Below are 8752 nucleotides of genomic sequence, written 5' to 3' on the forward strand. Positions count from 1 at the left end.
GGCGGAAGGATCCCCAGAGCCCAGCAGGTCGAGGCTGCGGTGGCCGGGAGCAGCCACTTCACTCCAGTCTGGACGACAGAGCGAGATTCCAACTCAAAAAAAAAAAATTAGCTGGGCACGATGATGTGCCCCTTTAGTCCTAGTCACTTGAGGGGCTGAGGTGGGAGGATTCTTTGAACCAGGAGGGTTTTTTTGTTGTTTTTTTTTTTGAGTCGTAGTCTCACTCTGTCTGTCACCCAGGCTGGAGTGCAGTGGCACACTCACAGCCACTGCAGCCTTGACCAGCTAGGCTCCAGTGATCCTTCTACCCCAGCCTTCCAAGTAACTGGAACTACAGTCGTGCGCCACTACACTTGGCTAATTTTAAAAAATTTATTGTAGAGACAAGGTCTTACCAAGTTGCCCAGGTTGGTCTCAAACCTCTGGGCTCAGGCAATCCTCTTGCGTTGGCCTCTCAAAATGCTGAGACTACAGGTGTGAACCACCACGGGCCAGGAATTTGAAGCTGCAGTGAACCACAGCATTCTAGCCTGGCAGACAGATTGAGACAGTGTCGCAAACAATACAAAACAAAACTCAGTAGAACTATACGGCAATTCTCAATGAAATAACTGATTGAATGGATGCTAGGTGAAAGGTTATTGGGTATAGGATATTTGCATAGCGCCAGATATTGCACCACAGATTATTCACATGAGCAATTATGCAATTACAGCATCACGCTTAGTGATGTGTATGATTACCTGACACTGTGTGGCTTCTGTGTAAAAGTTGTTAGAATCAAATGGAGTCACTGTGTCAAATCCTGACAAATGGAGCTGAGGAAGTCTATGAAGGATGGGTTTTCATGCACACGTGCCTCCTAAGAACAACTATCACGATGGGGTGCAGTGACTCGCGCCTATAATCTCAGCACTTTGGAAGGCCAAGGTGAGAGAATTGCCTGAGCCCCCAAGGGTTCAAGACCAGCCTGAGCAACTTGATGAGCCCTCATCTCTACAATAAATAAAAAAATTAGCTGGGTATGGTGGTGTGTGCCTGTAGTACCAGCTACCTGGAAGGCTGAGGTGGAAGGATTACCAGAGCCTAGCAGGTCAAGGCTGTGGAGGCCATGAGTGTGCCACTGCACTCAGGCCAGCCTGGGTGACAGAATGAGACTCCAACTCAAAAAAAAAAACAAAAAACAAAACCTATCACGAATGACTCTGCAAAAAACACAACCTGGCACAAAGTCACCAAAACCTTACACAAAAAATAGAGGACATGTACCTAAGTAACTGCCTGCCCAGTTTTGGACTAACGACACCCTTGGTATTGATCCTTGTAGCCAAGGATAATTGTCTCAAAACGACTTATGTAACCTTACTCACTTTTCCTTTAAAAACCCTGTCTTGGCCGGGCTCGGTGGCTCAGCCTTAATCCCAGCACTTTGGGAGGCCAAGGTGAGTGGATTGCCTGAGCCTGTGGGTTCCAGACCAGCCCCAGCAACTTGGCAAGACCTTGTCTCTACAATAAAACAAAAATTAGCCGAGCATGGTAGCGCTCACCTGTAGTTCCGGCTACTTGGAAGGCTGAGGTGGAAAGATCGCCTATACCCAGCAGGTCAAGGCTGCAGTGACCGGGAGCGTGCCACTGCACTCCAGCCTGGGCGACAGAGTGAGACTCCAACTCAAAAACAAAAAACCAAAAAACCAATAAAAACCTTGTCTTCCTCCACCTCCCTGAATATGCTTACTGTATTCCCACTGTAATGCTCAATTCTGAGTAAATGTAATTTTATTTTAGACAGCTTCTCTCTCTGTCTGATATTTAGGTTGATATCTGATAGAAAACAATATGAAGTACCCAGCATCATCTAGAAGATAATATTACCAAAAATGTGTAAATTAAATTCAATCCAGCTTACAGATTTAAATTCCTATTTCCAGGAAATACAGGGAATGAAAAAACAAACTGAAAGACACCATCAAAAATAATGTACTTTACCTGTACAATATCCACTTGCATACCTAATCCTGAATTATATCCCATGTCTTTAAAATAAAATATATTGGCCAGGTGCGATGGCTCAAGCCTGTAATCCCAGCATTTTGAGAGGCTGAGGCAAGAGGATTGCCTGAGCCCACGGGTTTGAGAACAGCCTGGGCAACTTGGAGAGACCTCATCTCTATAATACATCAAAAAATTAGCAGAGTGTGGTAGTGCACACCTGTAGTTCCAGCTACTTGGAAAACTGAGGCAGAAGGATCGTCTAAGCCCAGCAGATTATGGCTGTGGTGGCCATGGGCATGCCACTGTACTCTGACTAAAAAAGTAATAATGATAATAAAACATAAACTAAAAAAAAGGAAGAAATGTCATCAACAAGCAAACACCAAAAAAAAAAAAAATATATATATATATATGCAATTATAATGATCAGGCAAATTAAGATGCAGGGTAGCCAGATGCGGTGGCTCAGGCCTGTAATTCCAGCACTTTGGGAGGCAGAGGTGGGAGGATTGCTTGAGCCCAGGGAATTGAGGCTAGCCTGGGCAACATAGCTAGTCCTCGTCTCTACAAAAATTAAAAAAAAAAAAATGACCGTGTGTAGTAGTGTGAGCCTATAGTCCCAGCTACTTGTAAGGCTCAGGAGGTTGAGGCTTCGGTGAGTCACTGCACTCCAGCCTGGGCAACAGAGTAAAACCCTGACTCAAAAAATAAAAAATAAAAAAGGAGTGCAAGGCACTCTCTCTGCCAAACACCTAGCCCAGTCTCTTCACAATATCAAGAGAAATGCAAAGACTGTTCTAGATTTAAAAAGAATACAAACAACAACCAAATGCAAAGCATGAATCTTGATTAGATCATAGTTTTTCAAAATTGAGAATAATAGGGGAAATTTGAATATGGACTAGAAATGAATTTATAGAATTATTTCTAATTTACTGAAGTGTAATAATGATACTATGATTATGTAGGAAAATGTTTTCATTCTTTTTTTTTTTTTTTAGTTGGAGTCTCACTGTATTGCCTAGGCTGGAATGAACTGGCATGCTTACTGCCACCACAGCCTTGACCTGCTGGGCTCAGGGGATCCTTCCACTTCAGCCTTACAAGTAGCTTGAACTACAGGCATGAGTCACCATGCCTGGCTAAATTTTTTTATTAATTGTAGTGACAAAGCCAGGCACTGTGGGTCAGCCTGTAATCCCAGCACTTTGGGAGGCCAAGGTGAGAGGATTGCCTGAGTCTAGGGGTTTGAGATCAGCCTGGGTGACTTGGTGAGACCTCGTCTCTACCATAAATCACACAGAAAAAAACTAGCTGGTTGTGGTGGCGTGTGTCTATAAGCCCAGCAAGTTGAGTCTGCGGTGGCCACAAGCATGCCACTGCACTCCAGCCTGGGAACAAGAATGAAACTCCAACAAAAAAAAAAAAAAAAAAAAATTGAAGAGACAAGGTCTCACCAAATTGCCCAGGCTGGTCTCGAACCCCTAGTCTCAGGCAATCCTCTCGCCTTGGCCTCCTAAAGTGCTGAGATTACAGGCTTGAGCCACTGTGCCCAGCAATATTCTCATTCTTGAAAGGTATACACCAAACTATGTAGAGCTAAAGGCCACAATGCTTGAAACTTTCCAATAGTTCAGAGAAAAATAATATACACAGAAATATAAGTTAAAGCAAATAATCTGAATGGTGGGTATACAGGTGATTGTTGTACTAGTCTTCAACTTTATTGTATATTTGAAATTTTTCATATTGTATATTTGAAAATTACAAAATAAACCAGGCTCGGTGGGCTTAGCCTGTAATCCCACGCCTTTGGGAGGCTGAGGTGAATGGATTGCCTGAGCCCGCAGGTTCGAGACCCACCTGGGCAACTTGGTGAGATCTCATCTCTACAATAAAACAAAATGAGCCGGGCATGGTAGCGCGCGCCTGTAGTTCCAGCTACTCGGAAGGCTGAGGCAGAAGGATCGCCAGAGCCCATTGGGTCAAGGCTGCAGTGGCCGGGAGCGGCCACTGCACTCCAGTCTGGGTGACAGAGTGAGACTCCAACTCAAAAAAAAAAAAAAATAGAACAAATAAGATGATGAACTAAGACAGTTTAATAGTGTTAACTTCCTCCCCCAAATTCTGGAGATACCTCAAAAATGAGTCTGGGATTTGTTTTAAAATAATCCAGTAATCTGGCAGGCCAAAGGAGAGGGATGAGGATGGATGAAATACTGTAACAGTGGCTCTGAATCTTTTCTGTTTTTGTTTTAGTCGGGGGTCTCACCTCCCAGAATGCACATGCCACCATGCCCAGCTAATTTTTTTGATTTTTTTTGTAGAGACAGGGTCTTGCTATGTTGCCCAGACTGGTCTTGAACTCCTGGGCTCAAGTGATCATCCCATCTCGGCTTCCCAATGTGCTGGAATTACAGGCATTAGCCATCATGTCTTCCTGTTCCTAAACTGATGATTGTGGTTGCTATGTAAGAGGGAAGGGGACCCACTGCACTCAACTTTAATTTGCTGGAGATTTTCCATTTAACAGCAATGACAATGAAGAAAAAAAGTGAAAAGAGGCTGAGGATTTGAGAAACTAAGGTAATCTATGAGGAGACAGAAGGTCGTTGGGAGCCAGGTGTGGGGAGACCAAGACTGCAGCAGGGGTTGAAGGTCAGGCACCCTGATGTGGGGGTGAGGCTGAGGGAGAGATGATTGGTTGCGATCATCATTGCCCCTCCCCACCCCACCTTACCCTTGAAGCCCTGGTTGGGTTGTTACCCGCCCCATTGCCATCGTGAGGCAGAAAACCAGCAGCAGCATGCCAGCAAGCCAGCCTGGGTAGTTAGGGCCAGACCAGTTGACCTTCACATTATCTTCCCACCCCTCTTATACTCTGTGTCCTAGGGTCTGGGCTTTAGTCTTCCTCTATCAAGATTACAAGATCACTGATACCCCCAAGGTAACATGAACTCAATGAGGAACACCCTTACAATAATAGAAAAACACCAGGGGCAACCCCTTCGGGTCCCCTCCCAGTGTGAGAGCTTTTCTGTCCTCTCAATAAATCCTGCTTTCTCAAAAAAAAAGAAAAAAAAGAAAAACACCAGACTGAAGGACTAATATTAGATAAAGCAGAATTCATAGATCTGATGGTTCAAAAGATAAGGAAGAATTTCATTAACATAGGGCCGTACCAAGCAAGAAGAATAAATAGCTAAATGCTGGGAAAATTTAATGGTTGAAACCCATACATGGATTGAACAGCAGAAGATTTACAGCCAAAATGAACCGGTGCCCAATAGGATCAAGATGAGGAGTCATTCAAATGGCATCAGGAAAGGTTAAAGAAAACAGGAAAGTCTGAAAACAAATGAATCAATTGTTTGTGACACACTGTTGGTGGCTAATCCAGAAGCCATTCCCAACCCCCTTCTTCCTTATTTATCTCCACATTGGAGACTGAAAAAACTTTACACATACTGTACTTGCTTTCTCAGACTCCCATACGATTAGATCAGCCATAGGACACAGTTCGGGCTCATGAGATGTAAGCAGGTGTGTTCTGGGGCTTATGGGCAAGAGACGTGGTTTTCTAATAGAAGGAAAATGACCCAGAGGATGCTTCCCTCGTGTCGTTCCTTTTTTCTTGCCTGGGATGTGAATGTTCTTTCTGGAGTTGCGACAGCCGCCTTGTGATCATGAGGTAGATTATAGTCATCAGAAATGACTAGGGCAGCCAAGTGGAAAAGCAAGAAGAGACTAAAGAGGTTCTTTTTTTTTTTTTTTTTTTTTTTTGAGTTGGAGTCTCACTCAGTCGCCCAGACTGTAGTGCAGTGGCTGCTCCCGGCCACCGCAGCCTCCACCTGCTGGGCTCCGGCGATCCTTCCGCCTCAGCCTTCCAAGTAGCTGGAACTACAGGCACGTGCTACCACGACCGGCTAATTTTGATTTATTGTAGAGATGAGGTCTCGCCAAGTTGCCCAGGCGGGTCTCGAACTCACGGGTTCAGGCAATCCACTCACCTCAGTCTCCCAAGGTGCGGGATTACAGGCTGAGCCACCAAATCCGGCCAAAGAAGTTCTTGATGGTTTAGCAGTTGAACCAATGCCAGCAACCACTCACATCATTTCCCATTTTTGTTTTTGTCTTTACATTTCTATGTCCATACTTCTTTTTGTGTGAATATAAAAACAAAAACAAAAACAAAACCTACCTCTTTGCTTAAGCTACTTTTGTTTTTTTGAGTTGGAGTCTCACTCAGTCACCCAGACTGGAGTGCAATGGCCACTCCCGGCCACTGCAGCCTCGACCCGCTGGGCTCCGGCGATCCTTTCGCCTCAGCCTTCCAAGTAGCTGGAACTACAGGCACACGCTACCATGCCCAGCTAATTTTTTTATTTACTGTAGAGATGAGGTCTCGCCAAGTTGCCCAGGTGGGTCTCGAACCCACGGGTTCAGGCAGTCCACTCACCTCAGCCTCCCAAAGGCGCGGGATTACAGGTTGAGCCACCGAACCCAGCTGCTTAAGCTACTTTTATTCGTGTTTTTTATTTTATTTATTTCTTTTTTGAGTTGGAGTCTCACTCCATCGCCCAGGCTGGAATGCAGTGGCTCTCTCACGGCCACCCCAGTGTCAACCTGCTAGGCTCCGGCGATCCTTCCGCCTCAGCCTTCCAAGTAGCTGGAACTACAGGCACACAGTACCATGCCTGGCTAATTTTTTATTTATTATAGAGATGAGGTCTCGCCAAGTTACTGGGGCTGGTCTCAAACCCACAGACTCAGGCAATCCACTCGCCTCAGCTTCCCAAAGTGCTGGGATTACAGACTGAGCCACTGAGCCCAGCCTCATGTTTTTCTTAACTGAAAACATTTAGCTGAAAATATTTTTAATGTTCGAGACCCGCCTGGGCAACTTGGTGAGACCTCATCTCTACAATAAATCCAAAAATTAGCTGAGTGTGGTGGTGCGCGCCTGTAGTTCCAACTACTTGGAAGGCTGGGGTGGAAGGATCGCCGGAGCCCAGCAGGTCGAGGCTGTGGTGGCCGGGAGCGGCCACTGCACTCCAGTCTGGGCGACAGAGTGAGACTCCAACTCAAAAAAAAAAAAGAAAATATTTTTAATACTTTGTTTAACAATTTGGTAGAGCTACAAAGTTGAGACTCATATGTATAGGAGAAGGAAAAAAATAAAGGCAGACACTAGTGACAAAACTATTTTTAAAAGACTTTTAAAAAGTAGTGGCCAGTCGGGCTTGGTGGCTCAGCCTGTAATCCTGGACCTTGGGAGGCTTAGGTGAGCAGATTGCCTGAGCCCGCGGGTTTGTGACCTGCCTGGGCAACTTGGCGAGACCTCATCTCTACAACAAATCAAAAAACTAGCCGGGCGTGGTAGCGCGCCTGTAGTTCCAGCTACTTGGAAGGCTGAAGCAAGGACCCAGCAGGTCAAGGCTGCAGTGGCTGGGAGCGGCCACTGCACTCCCGTCTGGGCGACAGCGTGAGACACCAACTCAAAAAAAAAAAAAGTCGTGGCCAGCCATGGTGGCCCCGTGAGTATGCCACTGCACTCCAGCCTGGGTGACAGAGTGAGACTTCAACACACACATACACACACACACACACACAAGGTAGTAGTAAACTGGGCATGGTGGTGTGTGCCTGTAGTCCCAGCTACTCGGGAGGCTGAAGTAGAAGAATCACCTAGCCCAGAAGTTTGAGACTGCAGTGAACTATGATTGCACACACCACTACACTCTAGCCTGGGGGAAAGAACAGATTCTGTCTCTAAAAAAAAAAAAAAAAATGCAATCTGAGTCTTTTACACCATACAGGCTCCATAGGGAGTAAAAGTAGTATCTAGGGTAACTCCCTTATGTTCCCTCCCACTATAGGAGCTTTTCTGTCCTCTCAAAAAATCCTGCTTTAAAAAAAAAGTAGTATCTATATCTTTTTCTCACTCATAATGAGGTTCATGACTAAGACTCCATAACAAAAGACAGATTAACCAGAGAAGAGTATAACAAATTTATTTAATATAAACTTCAAAAAATTTTCAAAATTCTTCATTTTGTAGAGAGGGTGTCTCACTGCGTTGCCCAGGCTGGTCTCAAACGTCTGACTTCAAGCAGTCCTCCCACCTTAGCCTCTCAAAGTGTTGGGTTTACAGGCAGGAGCCACTGCACCCAGGCTATTTAATATAAATCTTATGTGACACAGCAGCCTTCAGAAATGAAGACCCGGCCGGATGCTGTGGCTCATGCCTGTAATCCCAGCACTTTCAGAGGTGGAAGCAAGAGGACTGCCTGGACCTGAGAGTTCAAGACCAGCCTGGGCTACTTGGTGAAATCTCATATCTGCAATAAATCAAAAAACTAGCTGGGTGAGGTAGCCCGTACCTGTGGCTCCAGCTACTTTGGGAAGCTGAGGCAGAAGGATTGCCAGAGCCCAGCAGTTCGAGGCAGTAGAGGCTATGAGTGTGCCACTGCATTCCAACCTGGGCGACAGAATGAGACTCCTTTTCAAATAAAGTAAAATAAAATAAAATAAAATACTCAGCTTGCCAAGGCGCCATATTTTGGGAGATATCATGTTCTAAGCTCTGACACTTCCATAACTCAGAATTTCCTCTTCTGGTCTTCTTCATAGCAGAGAAAAATAAACTTCTTGAACTACTTGCTTTGTTGAAGATATTATTTTTTTATTTTTTGAGTTGGAGTCTCACTCTGTCGCCCAGACTGGAGTGCAGTGGCCGCTCCCGGCCACCACAGCCTCG

General features: G+C 45.3%; 1 pseudogene; it reads right to left on the reverse strand.

Annotated features, from left to right (window-relative positions):
• LOC110596508 overlaps window positions 1-4280 on the reverse strand; it is a 6081-nt pseudogene extending 1801 nt beyond the window's left edge.
• Window positions 4281-8752: the final 4472 nt, after the last annotated feature.

This window comes from Carlito syrichta, unplaced genomic scaffold (genome assembly GCF_000164805.1).
Source record: "Carlito syrichta isolate Samal-C Ts95f unplaced genomic scaffold, Tarsius_syrichta-2.0.1 Scaffold309730, whole genome shotgun sequence".
Taxonomy (NCBI): domain Eukaryota; kingdom Metazoa; phylum Chordata; class Mammalia; order Primates; family Tarsiidae; genus Carlito; species Carlito syrichta.